Consider the following 19,274-nt stretch of genomic DNA (forward strand, 5'->3'; position numbering starts at 1 on the left):
TCTGCTCCCGCTGGTATTTCATACAAACGTTGTGGTTTATGGGGCTAACAGCTCTCTGCTACTGCGGGGATTACAGTAACAGAGACCTCTTTCTACGAATCTTTCTCTGAAACACGCTCGCACACACACACACACACATATACAGATATATACACACACACACACACATACATGCGCACGCACGCGCACGCACACACACACACACACACACACACATGCATACATGCGCACGCACGCACACACACACACACACACATACACACACACACACACACACCTGCCCCCAATTTTACACGACAGTAATATAAGGTTAAAAAATACATACACTCTAAAAAAAAGGGTGCTATCTAGAACCTACATGTCCACATAGGAGAACCCTTTGAAGAACCCTGTTTTTGGTTCCAGGTAGAACCCCTTTGGTTCCAGGTAGAACAAGTTTGGGTTCCATATAGAACCTTTTCCACAGAGGGTTCTACATGGAACCTAAAAGGGTTGTCCTATGGGGACAGCGGGATAACCCTTTTAGAGACCTTATTTCTAACATCCCGGACCAACTCAAGCCCTTCGACCCCTGTGGCACAAGGAATATGACACCAGCCACTCTAAAAGGGCCTTCCCTCTTGTCCTTCTTGTCTGTGAACTTTTTACACTGGGACAATCCTCACACTTCAAACCAAACTAAATGTTTCATAAAGGCCGACTTCCAATGAGAACAAAAAACATCTGCTGAGAAGCGGATAAGAACATTTGTGATCAAGTATGGGCACGGGCAGTGGGAAGTGACTTCCATCAAAACCCAGTGGAATACAAATGCATTGGAAATGCACGAGGCACAAGGGAACAAGAGGCCCCACAATGGCCTCCAGGGAGGCGGATACCCAGGAAGCTCGGATCCGGCTGAGCATTCCTCTCCCTCTTGTTCCACTAGCATTGTTGTCAGTCTTACTATCTTGTTTGCCTAAAGGGGAAAAATACCCACAATTACTTTTTTTTTTTAAAGCCAATAGTTTTGAGTCTCTATTTCAAACACCAGGGTGGCGATTACCTCATAAATCATGACGAGCTATAGGTAGAGCTATTGGCCAGTCGGTAGAACTACTCTTCTGTTGTGATAAAGGGAAACACTTTGTTGATGGAATGGACCATGAGGATACACTGATTTGGGCCCAAGACTCAGGCTAACCTCTACCCTGTGCAACCATGGCAAGATAAATACTTATTTCAAACAGTGAAACAAAAGAAAATGTGAAACAGAATCCTTTGTTTTAAATCCAGGCTAACATTTTCCCAGCCAAGTTCATGGTCACTCCCGCTGATCTCCCTTCCCCTATCCCGTCCCCCCTAAATTCTCCCTTCTGATCCGTCGCTGGGCCCTTTCTCCCTCTGACTCCGCCTTCTGTTCTCACCATCCTCGTCAGGCTCCATTCAGAGTTCAATCGGGTCATTAGCTGAGTGATTACAGTGAGAAAGGACGTCCATTAGTGTGTGTGTGTGTGTGTGTATGTATCAATCAGCCAGCGTGAGTGACGACGAGATGCTGTTTGTCTTTCTCATGAAAGGGAGAAGATCAAAAGGGTGGCCACCAGCTGGACCTTCAATCACACTGGGCCAACTCACTTTAGCGCCCCACGGCAGCTGTAGTGTTGTGGAGCCAGTGCGTGTGTGTGTGTGTGTGTGTGTGTGTGTGTGTGTGTGTGTGTGTGTGTGTGTGTGTGTGTGTGTGTGTGTGTGTGTGTGTGTGTGTGTGTGTGTGTGTGTGTGCGTGCGTGCGTGTGTGCGTGTGTGTGTGCGTGAAGACTGCTGACGTTTAACTATACTAGTGGGGACTTAAGAATAGTAAACAAACATAAAACTGACCAACTGGGGACAATTTGTTAGTACCCACAAGGTCATATGCTATTTCTACACAGTGAAAATAAAAGTGTTAATTTAACTCCTATAGAGTTTTATTCAACACTTTATGGCGGTTTTGGAGCAGTGGCTTCTTCCTTGCTGAGCGGCCTTTCACGTTATGTCGATATAGGACTCGTTCTTACTGTAGATATAGATACTTTGTATCTGTTTCCTCCAGCATCTTCACAAGGTCCTTTGCTGTTGTTCTGAGATTGATTTGCACGGTTCACACCAAAGTACGTTCATCTCTAAAGGAAAGGCTCTGGAGCAACGAACCGCCCTTGCTGTCTCTGCCTGGCCGGTTCCCCTCTCTTCACTGGGATTCTCTGCCTCTAACCCTATTACAGGGGCTGAGTCACTGGCTTACTGGTGCTCTTCCATGCCGTCCCTAGGAGGGGTGCTTCACTTGAGTGGGTTGAGTCACTGACGTGATCTTCCTGTCTAGGTTGGCGCCCCCCCTTGGGTTGTGCCGTAGCGGAGATCTTTGTGGGCTATACTCAGCCTTGTCTCAGGATGGTAAGTTGGTGGTTGAAGATATCCCTCCATCCCACTGGAGTGTGGACCTCAGTTCATCTTTCAATCACCCACGTGGGTATATGCTCCTACATACCAATGAGGAGATGGGAGAGGCAGGACTTGCAGCGTGTCAAGCATCACAAATAGAACCAAGTTCTATTTTAGCGCCTGGCTACGCCGACACTCATTGACACACACGAGCAGTGTGGATGCAATGATTGAATAACATGTATGTGTACATTTATTTTATTTTGCAACTCGAGCATGAGTGGTGTGGTCAGCATGTTAGAATGAGTGTTAGGGTTAGAATTAGGCTTAGGGTTAGGAGCTAGGGTTGCTTTTAGGGTTAGGGTTAGGAGCTAGGGTTGCTTTTAGGGTTAGGGTTAGGAGCTAGGGTTGCTTTTAGGGTTAGGGTTAGGAGCTATGGTTGCTTTTAGGGTTAGGGTTAGGAGCTAGGATTAGGTTTAGGGTTAGGGTTAGGGAAAATAGGATTTTGAATGGGTCTGAATTGTGTGTCCCCCAAGGTTAGTTATACAAGACTGTGTGTGTGTGTGTGTGTGTGTGTGTGTGTGTGTGTGTGTGTGTGTGTGTGTGTGTGTGTGTGTGTGTGTGTGTGTGTGTGTGTGTGTGTGGTCATGCAAGGTCACCCCTCTCTTTGTATTGTGTCTTTCTGAGAAGTGATTGGCTCGGACTCTAGAGCGTGTGTGTTGAGTGTGTGTGTGTGTGTGTGTGTGTGTGTGTGTCTGTGTGTGTGTGTGTGTGTGTCCATGTAAACCAGTGCAAGAGCCAGTGTTTGAAAATGTGTGTGTGATGTCAGGATTGGTGTCCTATGGGGACTTGGTCACTGGCCTTTTTTAGCCAGTATCACCAATTGTATCTGTGATTATTTGATGCATCACTTGTAAACAGGTACTCACCACTGGCAGTATGTTGGTCCGCAGTCTCTTCTCCAAAAGTCTCCTCTAGATACAGTCCACCTGCAACCAGATACAGAAGTTAGTAATTGTATTACTCAATATGTACATAGTAATATCTGGGTAGTACGATATACTCTATGTTTACAGCCACAAAATGTCTTCACTAACTCCAAAAATGTAAAGGTCAGTATAAGTGCCTAAAATCTCTTAGATGTTGACATGATCTAAAGATTGAAGACATAGACAGGGAAAGAGACATTGTTTTTACTGTGAACTGGACTTTTACTGTGAATTGGCTCTACTGGCCCTGCAAGTTTGCAGTTCCACTCTTTGATCCAAGTAGTCGTGTGTCAGTGTCACAAAAACCCGATAATGTGTGACATACTTTGAGGTTTGCATAAGTATTTTGTTTAAATGCTTCAACCAAACACTTAATTATCAGGGATGCACAGCCCAGTGTAGTCAGAGTTCAACAACTACATTTAGGAATCCGGAGGGATGTGTCCCAAATGGCACCCTATTCCCTACATAGTGCACTACTTTTGACCAGAACTATATGGGTCCTGGTCAAAAGTAGTGCACTATATAGGGAATAGGGTGCTGTTTGGGATGCAAAATGAGTAACAGATCCAGGCGCCAACTCTCAAAGACATTCCACAGGCATACCTTATCATATTTCCTTTCAATGCCTCAATCATCCTCCAAGGTTCAAAATGTCACCCTACTTGCTTTTCTCCCCAATATAAATCTTCCTGGCCTCTCGACAGAGAGGATGTCACTTGTTTTGTGTGTGTTGATGTGGAGTGGAAGAAGGTCATTGACGAAATGCCAAGTTTTCGGGGGGATTGGCATTTTTTTTTTTTTTCAGGTTAGAATATTTCCAGTCCCAAATCTCCCCTGTTTTACACACTACCTCCCTGTCAGAGTGTACAAAGGTAGTCCCCTTGTTTGTTACCCTCCTCAGTGTCCTTTGATTCTCATAGACTTCCTGTTCTATGCCCTTGTGTTTTGGCACGACACACCATGTAACACTATCCGGGGGCATGGAGTGATGGGACGCTTTTGATTCTTTTGTTCCCCCCCTGTGATACTGCAGACCAGGGGAGGACACTGAGGGACACACACACACGCACACACACACACATACACACACACACACACACACACACGCACACGCACACGCGCACACACACACACACACACACACACACACACACACACACACACACACACACACACACACACACACACACACACACACACACACACACACAGGGTTGCGCTCAGTGAAGCCCGGAGATGATGTAATGGCCAAGTATACTCTCAGGTGCGGTGGTGGTGGTGTCACCTATAATGACATCACCGGGGCTGCGCTTATTGAAGAGGTTTAGTCTATCGGACGGTAAACAGGGAGTAGAGGAAGACGTTACGAAACTAGAACCTACATCAGATCAAAGGGAGAGAATTCCGAGGTGAATACCAGTGTTGGGAACCGGTGTGCCTGTTTGGCTGCTGCACGGTGCCAAAACGGATTCATAAACTTTCTCAAAAGGGTCAGAAAGTTATGTGGACACAACAGTTTGTGTAGAAGCCAATGTCTGAGCCTATATATTGCGCTCTGAGGAAATTCCCCTTGGGAAACAGTCGGAGATGCATTCTTTGCAAAACCTCGGAACACATCACTCTTTTTTTTTTTTTTTGTCCTCAGGAATCTAAGTAAGACTTCAGAGGAAAAAGCACCAAAAGCCTGCGGTCATGTGGCAGAAATTCAGATGCCATATAATGTTCAAACCTTGAAATATACATGCCGCACACTGTCCAAGCATTTCTGTTCACGATTTACAATGTGTAAACAAACGGGCTAAGAACATCGAAAGAGCCCGGGGTGATTATTTGCAGTGAGGTCTAGTTACATGCTGTTTCCAGTTTCTAACCCAGAGTGTTACCCACTGGCCACCCGACCTTGGTGAACACAAGACACGGACTGTTTAGACTTAAAATATCTAACACAGAATGTTCCGACATCAAGTTCTCAACAGAAACCATACTGCATTTGGGGGAAAATAAAGGCAATCTTGATGTGGTTGGACGGTCTTTAAACTGATCTGAGATACTTGCAAGTGTCAGGGGCAAATCGAGTTAGCGTCTCTATGAAAGAACGGTTTGCTTCTTATCATTGACCAAAATACTTAAAACTAAAAAATGTGAACACACCCAAGAAAGATCCACATTTTGGTTTGTTGCTAAATCGTGTTATCTCCTTATTACAACATCTGCCATTTCTCTGTTGACACCTAGCTATCCGATGACAGCCACTGCACTTAATTCAAGGGAGTTTTTAAGGTGAATGTCCTTTGGTTATACTTTAGTGAATATGATACAGACAGAGGCCTTTATCCCTCTTTAAAACAAGAGTGCTGACCATTAATGGCAGTACAGTAAAAACAACATACACTTCCTGTTCATAACTTGTCATAACTGATTATTATAACACTTTCTGTTCATAACTTACTTTCTTTCTGCTTATAGCTGGTCATAACTGCTAATTATAACACCTCCTGCTTATAACTTACTTAATTTCTGCTTATAACGGCTTATTATAACATTTCCTGCTCATAACTGCTCATAAGCCACCATCCAAAAACATGGAGAAAATGAACCAATCTCCTCTTTTTAAATGGGAAAAAAGTTCTGAAAAACCTAAGCATAGCAGAGGAGCATTTCCACAAGGATCTACTGATGTAACTTGAAAGACTTTGACTTCTCACTTTGCATTTGATATAGTGTCTCTTCAGCAGCTAGGCGAGGCAGCCAGTTATGGGGAACTGCAAAAGAAAGACAGGACTCGCTCCTGGCTCTTAGAAGTCTAGTCAAAAGCCTTCCCTTCTCTGCTTTGTCCCACCGATATTCATCTTGCCAGTTGAAAAGTGAAGACGGCAAAACTTCCCGGCTTGAAAATAACTTTTCAACCACCAAAAGAAACCTTTACAACAGGATTGTAATCTTGAAATGTAAACGGTCGGAACACATGGGACTGAGACTGTCAAGGATGCTAAAGAATCAGACTTCACACACGGAAAGGGGGGTTTAAATGAATATGTTTTTGTCCCACACTGAAAGGATAACCAGACCCATCCAGTGTACGCTGACTCTTCCACAATGTCCACGTCACTTAAATCCATTTTTTTTACATTTATCTATATACACACTTACACATAATAGTCTTACAAGGTCATTTCTCTTGTTCTATTGTTACGTGTTAGCGTGCTTCATCTGCTCTACAAACAGTGGAGCAGTGTTTTAGTGGTATTCTCTCCTCAGTATTGCTGCCCTACAATTCAAAGTTCCACAAAAAAGTTTAAATACCGCTTATCTTACCAAAAACCGTTCAAAAAACCGTTCACCCCCCCCCCCAAAAAAATGTACATGTTCAAATGGGCCACAGCTTTCAGCCTCGTCTCACCACACAGCTTGACAAAGAAAGCTGACTTCATCAAGGTGCCTCTGAATTTGACGGAAACGAAACACAAACTCTTGAATCCTTTTTCTTTCCCTCAATGGCGAGGATGAATAAATTATATTTGTCTCTTTAATCGGCGCGCTCAGCGAAAACAAAGAGACTTTGAGACACTTTGAGGACACCTAACGATCAGACGCCAACGGGAGGTGCTGCTCGTTTCTCCTTGACTGATGGGCGGCTCGAAACGCAAGGCCCTTAAACGCTCCTGTCTACTTGGGAACAATCTCACTTTTCTGTCTTTCAAGCAAAAAAAAAACTGAAAATCACTTCATCTTTTCCAATTGTTCTAAGTTTTTTTTAGGTTCCTGATAAAGCCCTCGGTATTGACGACTTCGAAAGAGCTTCTTCTCTTGAAAAAAGAAAGTGACATGTCATCTAAATATAGCCTTTGAAAGAGTACTTCGGTTTAACTTCTCCTCCTTCTCTACCGTGTGTCGTGCGGTTGACGTGTCTGACAGCTGCCTGTTGAAAGACACCCGTTCCCGAACGAAGATTCAAATGAACTTTGCGGTTTGACGACAGGGGCTTGATGTATGCTAATGAACCCGCAGGGAAGAATATGCCCACTCTCAGAAACAGGGGAACGTAACAAAACCTTGCCAGACACCTCTCCCTTGGATATGAAGAAGTCACATAGCTCACAATGTTTAGGTCGCCACAGAAGAGCACAAAGGAGCTCAAATCACACGAGGTAAACGCAACGAAAAAAGGCGGGTTTGACTTCTAAAGTGTTCGATTTGAGGTAAAGGAAAGGGAAATTAGGACAATTCTCCATATGGAATGAAAGTAGCGGGAATCTTTCCTGACAAGGGAGGGGGAATTATTTTCTCTTCAATAAGTGTGTGCGACGCCTATGGTAAATTCCTGAGGAATTGTCTCCAAGGATGTGGGCTCCCGAGTTGGGCAGCAGTCTGACTGCAAGAGGTGTCACCGTAGTACCTGGTTCGAATCCAGGCTACATCACATCCAGTCGTGATTGGGCGTCCCATAGGGTGGCGCACAATTTCCCCAGCGTCGTCTGGGTTTCCTCTCTGAAAAATGTAGTTCATTTAAATCTGATTGTCATAAGGTTCCATGACTTTGTCCACACAGGGCATCTGAACACACAAAATACATTTTGATGATTTTCATTACATTCTGGGTGTTACATTTAACTTTTGTACACCTGTGGTGTTCCCGGTCAAAAATGACCTGTCATTAGACATGAATGGGTGAGACTACAATTAAAATTGAGTTCAGAAACATGCCCACTCATCAAATGGACACACTTCCTCACCCAGACCCCCACATGCATGTGTGTTTGAGCACACACACACACACACACACACACACACACACACACACACACACACACACACACACACACACACACACACACACACACACACACACACACCTTCTTGGCTTCCATGGCAACCCCACGGGAACCTTTCCCCAATAGAACCTTTCCCCCACGGGAACCACACCTGTCAGCATTCTCACAAACAATCGCAACATTGTTTCAATTATATAGAACTTTTCTTGCAGCTCTGGTATGTAAAGCTTTGAGGCCTTGCTCACAATTCATTCTGTGGCAGCACAATGACCAAATGATATACTGTATGTGAGGCTCTTGATCATATCTTTGATCATGACACTGGTGAGGAGGAGAGAGGCCTTGTTAAACTTTGACACAAAGTAGTCTGTGATAAATAGCACAACATGTTTCATATGAGTATTTGTTATAGTCTAAATAATCCATACATCATGCTTTTTTTTGAAACTCAAAAGCGAGTTGTATGAGCTCAGGTCAATGAGGCCTACAGGCCATAAATAGCAAATATAAGTTCAAAAACGTGTAATGTTCACAAGAACATAAGTTAGGTGATAATATATGTATTATTGTGGATTTATAATCAGCTGTAATGGGGTGGTCATTTTGGACCGGGAACACAGAATGAATTAACATGAAACCAACACACAACAGTAGGGTTAACTGACTTGCCTAGGTAAATAAAGGTTCAAATGTGTCCACAATACTTCTCATTTGATTCTATGGACACTTTTGTCTGCAGTGGAGATGAGTGAACGAGAGACAATGCGAAGGTCAGGGACAAACGTTTCACAACATTGTTTTTACCATCTGCTACGCTGTCACGTTCTGACCTTTGTTTCCTTTGTTTTGGATTTATTTAGTATGGTCAGGGCGTGAGTTGGGGTGGGCAGTCTATGTTTGTTTTTCTATGATTTGGGGATTTGTATGTTTCGGCCTAGTATGGTTCTCAATCAGAGGCAGGTGTCATTAGTTGTCTCTGAATGAGAATCATACTTAGGTAGCCTGGGTTGCACTGTTTGTTTGTGGGTGATTGTCTATGTTAGTGGCTTGTGTCAGCACAGGTCTCATTTTTAGCTTCACGGTCGTTATTGGTTTATTGTTTTTGTATTCAGTGTTCAGTACTTTCTTTAATTAAATATTCATCATGAACACATACCACGCCGCATTTTGGTCCTCCGATCCTTCTCGCCTCTCCTCTTCAGATGAAGAGGAGGAAGACCGTGACATACGCCCAGTTCACCCTCCGGATTGATTACTAATGTCTTTTATGTGTCAAAACAAACAAAAAAACAGATTAGGAAACATATATCATAATAATACATATATTATCACCTAACTTATGTTCTGGTATATAAAGCTTTTTTGAGGCCTTGCTCACAATTCATTCTGTGGCAGCACAATGACCAAATGATATACTGTATGTGAGGCTCTTGATCATATCTTTGATCATGACACTGGTGAGGAGGAGAGAGTCCTTGTTAAACTTTGACACAAAGTAGTCTGTGATAAACAGCACAACATGTTCCATGTGAGTATTCTCCTTCAACTGAATCAGCCTAAAGAACAACAGCGGAGGCAAATAGACCTAGATTGCATAGATTTAAGGGCAACTGCCCTTTTTCAAGGATTCATCTGTTTTGTCTACCATCTTCAAAGGTTATTTTGCTCTACGAGTAAAGCCTTAATTACGTGAGGTTGTTCTAGCTACTGTGAAGATCTAATCATGGCCCGTACTAATTAAGACAACACAAACAAGGCAGCGCCATAAAAATAGGCCCGCAGGAAAGACTGAATTCCATAAACACACTGACTTTTAACTCTCTGCCTCCACACACAAGGGCAGTCACCTGCACGCACACACACACACACACACACACACACACACACACACACACACACACACACACACACACACACACACACACACACACACACACACACACACACACACACACACACGTTTGGTTTACTATCCATGTGGGGACCAAACAATTGATTCCCATTCAAAAACTATTTTCCTAACCCTAACCCTAACCTTAACCACAAACCTCTAAGCCTAACCCTAACCCTAAAAGTAACCCCTAACCCTAATTCTATTGCCTTTTTCCTTGTGGGGACTGGCAAAATGTCCCCACTTGTCCTAGTTTTACTAGTCCTTGGGGGACTTCTGGTCCCTCAAGGACAGTAAAACAAAAAACACACACACACTCACACACACACACACACACACACACACATTTGTTCTGTAATGCACAGACATTGTGCAATTAAAACAGTACATTTGAAGTTAGAACTCTGTACATTCTATCTAATATAAGCCTCAAAAACACACCTTCCTCCTACACAGTATCCAGAGAGCTAACAGTATCAGCAGTCAAGCTTCCCTTCAGAAGAACTGGGACTATAATGACTTCAGCCACACAATGCTCCTCTCTCTTTCATTATGACAGTAGGAGCGTGCCATACCAATGTCAGGGAGCAGAGAACAACACTGTCCATTGACTAACAGTACACAGTGACATTGACTCTAACAGTACACAGTAGAACTGGAGGAGGCAGTGGACTCATTGTAACAGATGATGTCACCCCCCCCCCCCCCCCCCCCCCCCCCCCCCCCCCCCCCCCCCCCCCCCCCCCTCACAACACCAGGCACCACAGAGGTCAATAGGAGCAGGGCAGGGCTGGGGGAGGAGGGGAACAGTGGAGAGGAAGATGGCAGAGGGGTAGAGGTATTGGAGGGGGGTAGGGGTGGAAGGATTAAGGGCCTTGGTAAATTATAGTGGAGACAGTGTGGAGACAGTGGTACATGATAGTAGAGACAGTGCAGAGACAGTGGTCAATTATAGTGGAGACAGTGGTACAATATAGTGGAGGCTGTGGTACATGATAGTGGGACAGTGTGGAGACAGTGGTACAATATAGTGGAGGCTGTGGTACATGATAGTGGATACAGTGTGGAGACAGTGGTACGTGATAGTGGAGACAGTGGTACATGATAGTGGAGACAGTGTGGAGACAGTGGTACGTGATAGTGGAGACAGTGTAGAGATAGTGGCACAGGATTTTGGAGACGGTGGTACATGATAGCAAAGACAGTGTGGAGACAGTGGTACATGATAGTGGAGACAGTGGTACATGATAGTGGAGACAGTGTGGAGACAGTGTGTCCAAAGACGACACACAAAGATAAACATGCATGCATGCACACGCACACACACAGACATGTTTCAGACATGGATCAGAGAGAGGCCCGGCTCCTGCCTTTGAACCGTAGCATGGTGACGTCCGATAAGCCAGCCGTGTGGGTTGGTCAGGAACTCTGCATAACTCAGCACCTTCTTACAGCACACAGCGCTGGATGCTGGGCCACACTGCGTTCACCCTATCCACCACCCACCATGGAGAGGCCACAGCCCCAGAGGCAACACCCCAGGCCAGGCCAGGCAATACGAACACAGCTCCCCAACCAGGGTTCCTCCATCCAATAGAGCAGGATTTCTCGGGACAATCACAGTTGGAAATACTCTATGATTAGGGCCTGGAGTTTTTCCTGGCTATATGACCTGACCAGGGAAAAGCTCAGGGCATCGAGTTATGACCTATAACTACAGATGTAGGATCTTAATTTGATCACCCTGTTGCATTTCAAACTTGTAGTGCATTGGAGGTTGAAAAAGGCTTCTGAAGTTTGTAATTTCCACAAACATTTCAGACTTGATTTCCCCTTGTAAAAAATGTCCATTAATTAGAATCCACAAAACAATTCACATTTCCTGTTGCTGCAGGATTATTATCATGCTGTAGCAAACTGGCTCAAATTAAGATCCTACATCTGTAGGGCCCAGTGTTTTTCCTAGTCAGGTCAGGTGGTCAAGAAAAAAACTGGGCCTTGTATAGGATTACAACACTAGGGATCTCAAAAGTCACTCAATGTTCAAGAAATGTACAGTACAACACAACAATAGTTTATTCCACACTTGAATCTATCTTGGTGGTAGAGGGGGGGGGGGGGGGGGGGAAGCTGGCTAGGTAGATGTTGGCTTGTTGCTTTTATGGAAGGATACAGCGCTCCAGGACTCCCATGTAGGTCAGCCACAAATCCTGTGCCTCCAGCAGAGAACCCAGAAACTCTTTCAGCATCTGAAGGAGCCAAGGAGAAGAGAGGAGAGCAGAGTTTCTTCCAGGTGCTGCTTTCACAGTGGTAATCCTTCCTCAGCGTGACTGTGGGTTTTACAGAGAATCTCTCCAAACAGGTCCCAGATGGTGGGAGGTAGACAGTGACACAAATAAAACACATTCAGACACACACGTACTCCATAAGCTTGCAGTTACTTAGGGACACACAGTCATACGCACTTGCCGTTGTTTAGGAACACACATACATGAGCTTGCACATACCCTAGGCCACACACGCGTACACACACACACACACACACACACACACACACACACACACAACGACTGAAGGTGAGAAGTGATTTGTCACTCCTGGGTGGTCCTTGTGTAAAGATAAGGCGAGCTCTGCTAAAGCCCTCTGTTAAGTAGAAGCACAAGTTGGGGCTGTTGTGTCAGGTTAGCAGCGGCGCCCTCTTTACAACACGGGTGGAACGTCTGCGGTCTGTAGAGCCGTAGAGAGCTAGAAGTGTTCCTCTAAGTTCAAATCCCATCGCAGAGCTTGTTTAATGACAATGAGTCGGGAGCATGACTAGTTGAAGCTAATATCAGCCTCCTCCTAATAAGCCCTGTGGTTTTTTTCTGCTCACATCGGCTTCTCTGTTTGTGGAAGATTAACACACAGCATACAGGAGGCCTCTGCCTTGTCGCAGAGCTGGTCAGGCGTTAAGATCAAGAAGGTGGTTAGAAAGAAGAGGAAGACGTTTGAAATGAAGAGATAAAAGAGTCAATCTTTCCCCATTTCAAACCCAATCCTCCGTTGCTGCCTATTTCTGTCGGGAAGAGGGGGGGGGGGGGATCCCAGTCTCCTCACTCCTCTCTCCTTTTTCATGTGGTTACTGGGAACAACAATGTACATTCGGAGCGCTTCGTCCTTTGATGTTTGCATTCACCAAACCGACTTCAAGCGGAGGAGAGAAGAGAGGGCGAGAAAGACGCGGGAGAGAGATTTTGTGGTGTGCTTTCGCTCCCTCTCATTGGCAAGGCATCTGACGTCTAGCCGGCAAAAGACAAAATTCGGTTTTGCCTGTTAAGCCGTCTGTCAAGAGGGTTTTCTCAATTTTTTTCTTGCCCGTTTCGTGGATGTGGCTGTGCCGTTGTGAAGGCCGCTTACACGCTTTTCAAACAATAACAGTTCAATGCTTCCCCCTTCTGCTTCCTCTGCCAGGGCCCTGCACATGCCAACACATCCTTTTGAGAGCCTTGAAACGACAACAAACGCTAAGCGTTTTCACCGCTGAGAGAAAAGAGGCCCATCCGCGAGCCTGTGTAATTAAAGTCGATCTAATACTGTTACATTTCTGCTCGGAAATACACAAAAAAAGGAGCGTTTCCAAGGCTCTTTCTCTGTCGCTAATCCGGCGCTTCTTTGTTGAGGTCGCCACAAATACGCCTCGCTCACAGAGAAACAGAGAAGACTCAAAACGGCGGAAATTAAATAGCCAGGTTCCAAAACTTGAGTTTGCTGGCTTGAATTAAGTGTAGGCCGCTACACTACGACAGCAGGCTCAAAAAGCACATGGAATCAGAATTTCGATCAGGATTTCTATCTATAAAATTGTAGACCTGCACAAGGCTGGGATGGGCTACAGGACAATGGGCAAGCAGCTTGGTGAGAAGGCAACAACTTTTGGCGCAATTATTAGAAAATGGAAGAAGTTCAAGATGACGGTCAATCACCCTCAGTCTGGGGCTCCATGCAAGATCTCACCTCGTGGGGCATCAATGATCATGAGGAAGGTGAGGGATCAGCCCAGAACTACACAGCAGCACCTGGTCAATGACCTGAAGAGAGCTGGGACCACAGTCTCAAATAAAACCATTAGTAACACACTACGCGGTCATGGATTAAAATCCTGCAGTGCACGCAAGGTCCCCCTGCTCAAGCCAGCGCAAGTCCAGGCTCATCTGAAGTTTGCCAATGACCATCTGGATGATCCAGAGGAGGAATGGGAGAAGGTCATGTGGTCTGATGAGTTTTTGGTCTATACTCCACTCGCCGTGTACAACCCCAAGAACACCATCCCAACCGTGAAGCATGGAGGTGGAAACAAAGGGGACAGGACGACTGCACCGTATTGAGGGGAGGCTGGATGGGGCCATATATCGCGAAATCTTGGCCAACAACCTCCTTCCCTCATTAAAAGCTGGGTCTTCCAGCAAGACAATGACCCAAAACACACAGCCAGGGCAACTAAGGAGTGGCTCCGTAAGAAGCATCTCAAGGTCCTGGAAGGGCCTAGCCAGTCTCCAGACCTGAAATCAATAGAAAATCTTTGGAGGGAGCTGAAAGTCCGTATTGCCCAGTGACAGCCCCGAAACCTAGAGGATCTGGAGAAGGTCTGTATGGAGGAGTGGGCCAAAATCCCTGCTGCAGTGTGTGCAAACCTGGTCAAGAACTACAGGAAACATATGATCTCTGTAATTGCAAACAAAGATTTCTGTACCAAATGTTAAGTTCTGCTTTTCTGATGTATCAAATACTTATGTCATGCAATAAAATGCAAATGAATTACTTAAAAATCATACAATGTGATTTTCTGGATTTTTGTTTTAGATTCCGTCTCTCACAGTTGAAGTGCACCTGTGATACAAATTACAGACCTCTACATGCTTTGTAAGTAGGAAAACCTGCAAAATCGGCAGTGTATCAAATACTTGTTCTCCCCACTCAGAAAAAAAACGGCTGTATTTCTGAATGTGTCACGTACAATTAGCTATGTCATATACTGTATCTATGTCACAGTGCTAATTGTACGTGACACATTCAGAAATACAGCCATTTTTTTTTTCTGACAACATTGTTACATATACAAGGCCTTGAAAACCAACATCCTCCAATGTGTCTGTCAACTTGGAAGAAATCCATCTCCATTTTGGTTGCTGTAATCCTTGGCCATTCATTCACCTCCACCCCTGCACGGCTCCGCTGTCGGAGGCATCAGCGGCTTCGAACATTAAAGAGACAATCAAAGAGTGAGGCATCAGAGCTGGGCTAGTGCCTCTGGAATGGAAAGTGTTATCAGAAATACAGCTGAACTTGATCCTCTGTGCCCGTCCTTCCCACAGGCAAAGTTATCCTTTCAACCGGCTGCCTTCAATAACCCCAAACAAAAATAATGTCAGCGCCAAAAAAACTTCACAAACGGATTGGGTGCTGATGATGAGTAGGCGAACGTGTCAGAATGCGAAGTACGCACTGATTATTGACTTTGTGTATTCAGATCTGATGTGTTGGTTTGAATAGGTTTGAACACAAAGGCATGCATACATACTGTCTTTGTGGCTCTCCGGGACTTAAGATTAGGGCCGGCCTTGGGCATAAGCGACATAAGAGGCCGACTGGGAACTCAGTTGGGGTCTCAACTTACTGTTGAGAGTTATAATTGTAGAATACACAAGGTGCAATTTCAAAATGTGGTGGTGCACGTTTTTCTCTTGTTATGTCAGCCACTGACAGTCGGTCAATGAGCCCATGTCAGCGAACATTTTTTTGTTTGTTAGTCTAGCCAGCTATCTAAAATTGCAGTAATCATGATTGAATTATCGACCAGGCGTAAAGGGCACATGCCCGGGGGCTTTGACCTCCAGGAGGCCCCTATTGATTTTGATAGTCATTCTAACTCAGATATCATCTTACCATGGCATAAGTCATGGCAAAATGTGTAGAATTGCAGGAAATGAACTCTAAAATGTGTTTCTCTCTGCCTTCAAGAGGGGGGAAGGGACACAGAAATGTTTTGCTCTTGAGGTGGGGGAGCCCCACCATTTATTTTTGCTTAGGCTCCCAAAAGGCTAAGGCTGGCCCTACTTATGACCTCTGTGCTCATGAAACAGTACCAAAATATATTGTGTGTAAATATCAATGTTTATTTTACTGTTTACTTCTACCAGCTTGTGGTATCTTGTGGCTAGAGACTGTATGAGTTAATAAAGGTCAGGTGGATTACTGCTTTCGCGTGTAATGGTATACTGTATGTGAAAGGTATGTACCTGTATGTATCATGTATAATGTCAAAAGGTATCTATAAAGCCTTAGGATATAACATGTGGTTGAGCACCAATTGTATACATGTCAACAGGTTCCCCAATTAAGGTTAAGTATTTTAAACAGATCATACTGAACAAAAATATAAACGCAACATGTAAAGTCATGGTCCCATGTTTCATGAGCTGAATAAAATATGTTCCATGCGCACAAAATGCTTATTTCTCTCAAATGTTGGGCACACATTTGTTTACATCCCTGTTAGTGAGCTTTTCTCTTTTGCCAAGATAATCTATCCACCTGACAGGTGTGGCATAGCAAGAAGCTGATTAAACAGCATGATCATTACACAGGTGCACCTTGTGTTGGGGACAATAAAAGGTCACTCAAAAATATGCAGTTTTTTTACACGCACAATGCCACAGATGTGTTGAGGGAGCGTGCAATTGGCATGCTGATTGCAGGAATGTCTACCAGCTGTTGCCAGAGAATGCAAGGTTAGTTTATCTACCATAAGCCTCCTCCAACATTGTTTTAGCAGGACGTCCAACCGGCCTCACAATCGCAGACCACGTGTATGGCGTCGTGTGGGCGAGCGGTTTGCTGATGTCAACGTTGTGAACAGAGTGCCCCATGGTGGCGGTAGGGTTATGGTGTGGGCAGGCATAAGCTACGGACAATGAACTCAATTGCATTTTATCGATGGCAATTTGAATGCACAGAGATACTGTGAAGAGATCCTGAGGCCCATTGCTACGCCATTCATCCACCGCCATCACCATGTTTCAGCATGACAATGCACGCCCCATGTCACAAGGATCTGTACACAATTCCTGGAAGCTGAAAATGTCTCAGTTCTTCCATGGCCTGCATACTCACCAGACATGTCACCCATTGAGCATGTTTGGGAAGCTCTGGATCGGCGTGTACGACAGCGTGTTCAAGTTCCTGCCAATATCCAGCGACTTCGCACAGCCAGTGAAGAGAAGTAGGACAACATTCCACAGGCCACAATCAACAGCCCGATCAATCCAATGCGAAGGAGATGCGTTTTTATTAAGGTATCTGTGGCCAACAGATGCATATCTGTATTCCCAGTCATGTGAAATCCATAGATTAAGGCCTAATGAATTTATTTAGACTGACTGATTTCCTTATACGAACTGTAACTCAGTAAAATCTTTGAAATTGTTGTATGTTGCGTTTATATTTTTGTTCAGTTTAGAAATAGAAATCCACTAAATCAGCACACACATTTTCGTTAAAGAAATGTACCTTTTCTAGTTCTGTAATACTATTTCTAAGACACTGAGAGCACGTAGCGCTAGCTTCAGACTATAGAACACAGTGGTGCTGTTGTCACCAGAAGAAGAATAAGGAGGAGGTGTGAATATGCATATGGTACCCGCAAGAGCCCTGCAACATCCCGACTTTGCTAGGATGAAAGGAACTGCAAAGCCAAATCACTTTATCAACCCCAACAGCCAGTCTTATTGCGGATGTACTTCAGACGCTAGCTAGGCCTAAAAAGTCACAGCGCTAATTGCAAGACACAACAAGGAGATTGTTTGGCCCGGCGCTAACCGTTGTGTACGGCTAACGGTAATCACCACAATAATTTGGCTCCCAGAACATCAAATGGTGGTTTGGAGCTGGAGGAATTTGCATTGAGCTCTTTGATCTGGGAAATTTAAACAAAGCATGACCCGCTATGCAAAAAGCATGAAGGTTATAGTCTTCCCCTCTCCCTCCCTCCCTCCCTCCCTCCCTCCCTCCCTCCCATCCAGCTAAAACCACTTCTACAGTGGAGATTATCGGGGGCTAAAAAAGCAGCAAAGGGTGAAAACAGACATCAGAGACTAACTTCATAATTTAGAGGTGAACTTTGAACCAAGGTAAGTATTGTGGTCAGGTAAGGTAAGGTAAGGTAAGTATTGTGGTCACATGGAGTGAACTGTGCGGTAACAGTATTTTACACACAACAAAGGCTGGAATTTAAAAAAATTAACGCAGCGTTGGTATCATTCCCCTTTAAGAGGATCACTTGAAAGACATAGAAGTAGGAGTGATTCACATCCACTTCTATAAAACACAGTATTTATTTGATACAGTATTTAAGGAGGCAGGGGATTTTTGAACCGTTTCCACTTCAGTTTGTGTATTATTATTTCCAAAGGGGGGGAAAAAGAAGAACTACAACAGTAAAAGGCTTTTAAGGAAGTTTTGAAAGTGCAACACATTTTGCATGAATATCACTCTCTCACATGGGTTTTTAGAGAAGTCCCTAATGTCTTCTCTCTCCCTCTCCTCGAATGCAGCTTCCTTCCTTGCTCACTTTTAAAACAAGTGCAATTAACCCACCGAGTGTTTATGTGACGGGTCACCCAGAGATAATGAAGACACTAGACTACAGCCAGGCCTTTTTCCACCCAACCTTTGTTAAGGTGACACAACCGCATGGCTGCTTGTCAAATGGAATGGAATAGGCAGACCTATAGGCTGACTGGGTAACCTGTTTTTACACCCTCATTATTACCTAGACTGCTATTGTTTACTGACTGGGTTCGAACCCAGGTGTCCTGTGTGCCAGAAGACTGTGCTAGCCTGCTGAGCTAAAGCCTAGGCACGGTATGTGATAAATAGGCTGACTGGGGAACAGTCAGATTCCCCAAAGGTTATTACTCCTGCGTTATTCTCCCAGACTGCTATTGTGACTGACTTGTTGTGTTGTCTCCACACCTTGTCTGTATTGTTTGAACATCCATCTTCCTCTGTCCCCTGCTATAGTAGTGAAGTGACTTGAGGTTCACCACATCGTCACTGCAGGACAGCATGGTAGCTCTAAGACAAAAGACACAATTAGGATGATAACGTTTTCAATACAGAACTACAATGAGCAGCAGTTAGGTGGGAAACGTTTGTAAAGAACGTCATGCGGTTGGAGATCTTGTA

At 44.6% G+C, this 19,274-nt stretch overlaps 1 protein-coding gene across 1 annotated transcript in view; it reads right to left on the reverse strand.

Moving 5' to 3' along the window:
* Positions 1–19,274, reverse strand: part of LOC110485974 (axin-2) — a 77,902-nt gene that overhangs the window by 29,427 nt on the left and 29,201 nt on the right. Inside the window, exon 3 of the mRNA XM_036940640.1 lies at positions 3,327–3,386. The gene's annotated coding sequence lies outside the window, so the exon portion shown is untranslated. The remainder of the gene's footprint in view (positions 1–3,326; positions 3,387–19,274) is intronic.

The sequence above is a fragment of the Oncorhynchus mykiss genome, chromosome 13 (genome assembly GCF_013265735.2).
Source record: "Oncorhynchus mykiss isolate Arlee chromosome 13, USDA_OmykA_1.1, whole genome shotgun sequence".
NCBI classification, from domain to species: Eukaryota; Metazoa; Chordata; class Actinopteri; order Salmoniformes; family Salmonidae; genus Oncorhynchus; species Oncorhynchus mykiss.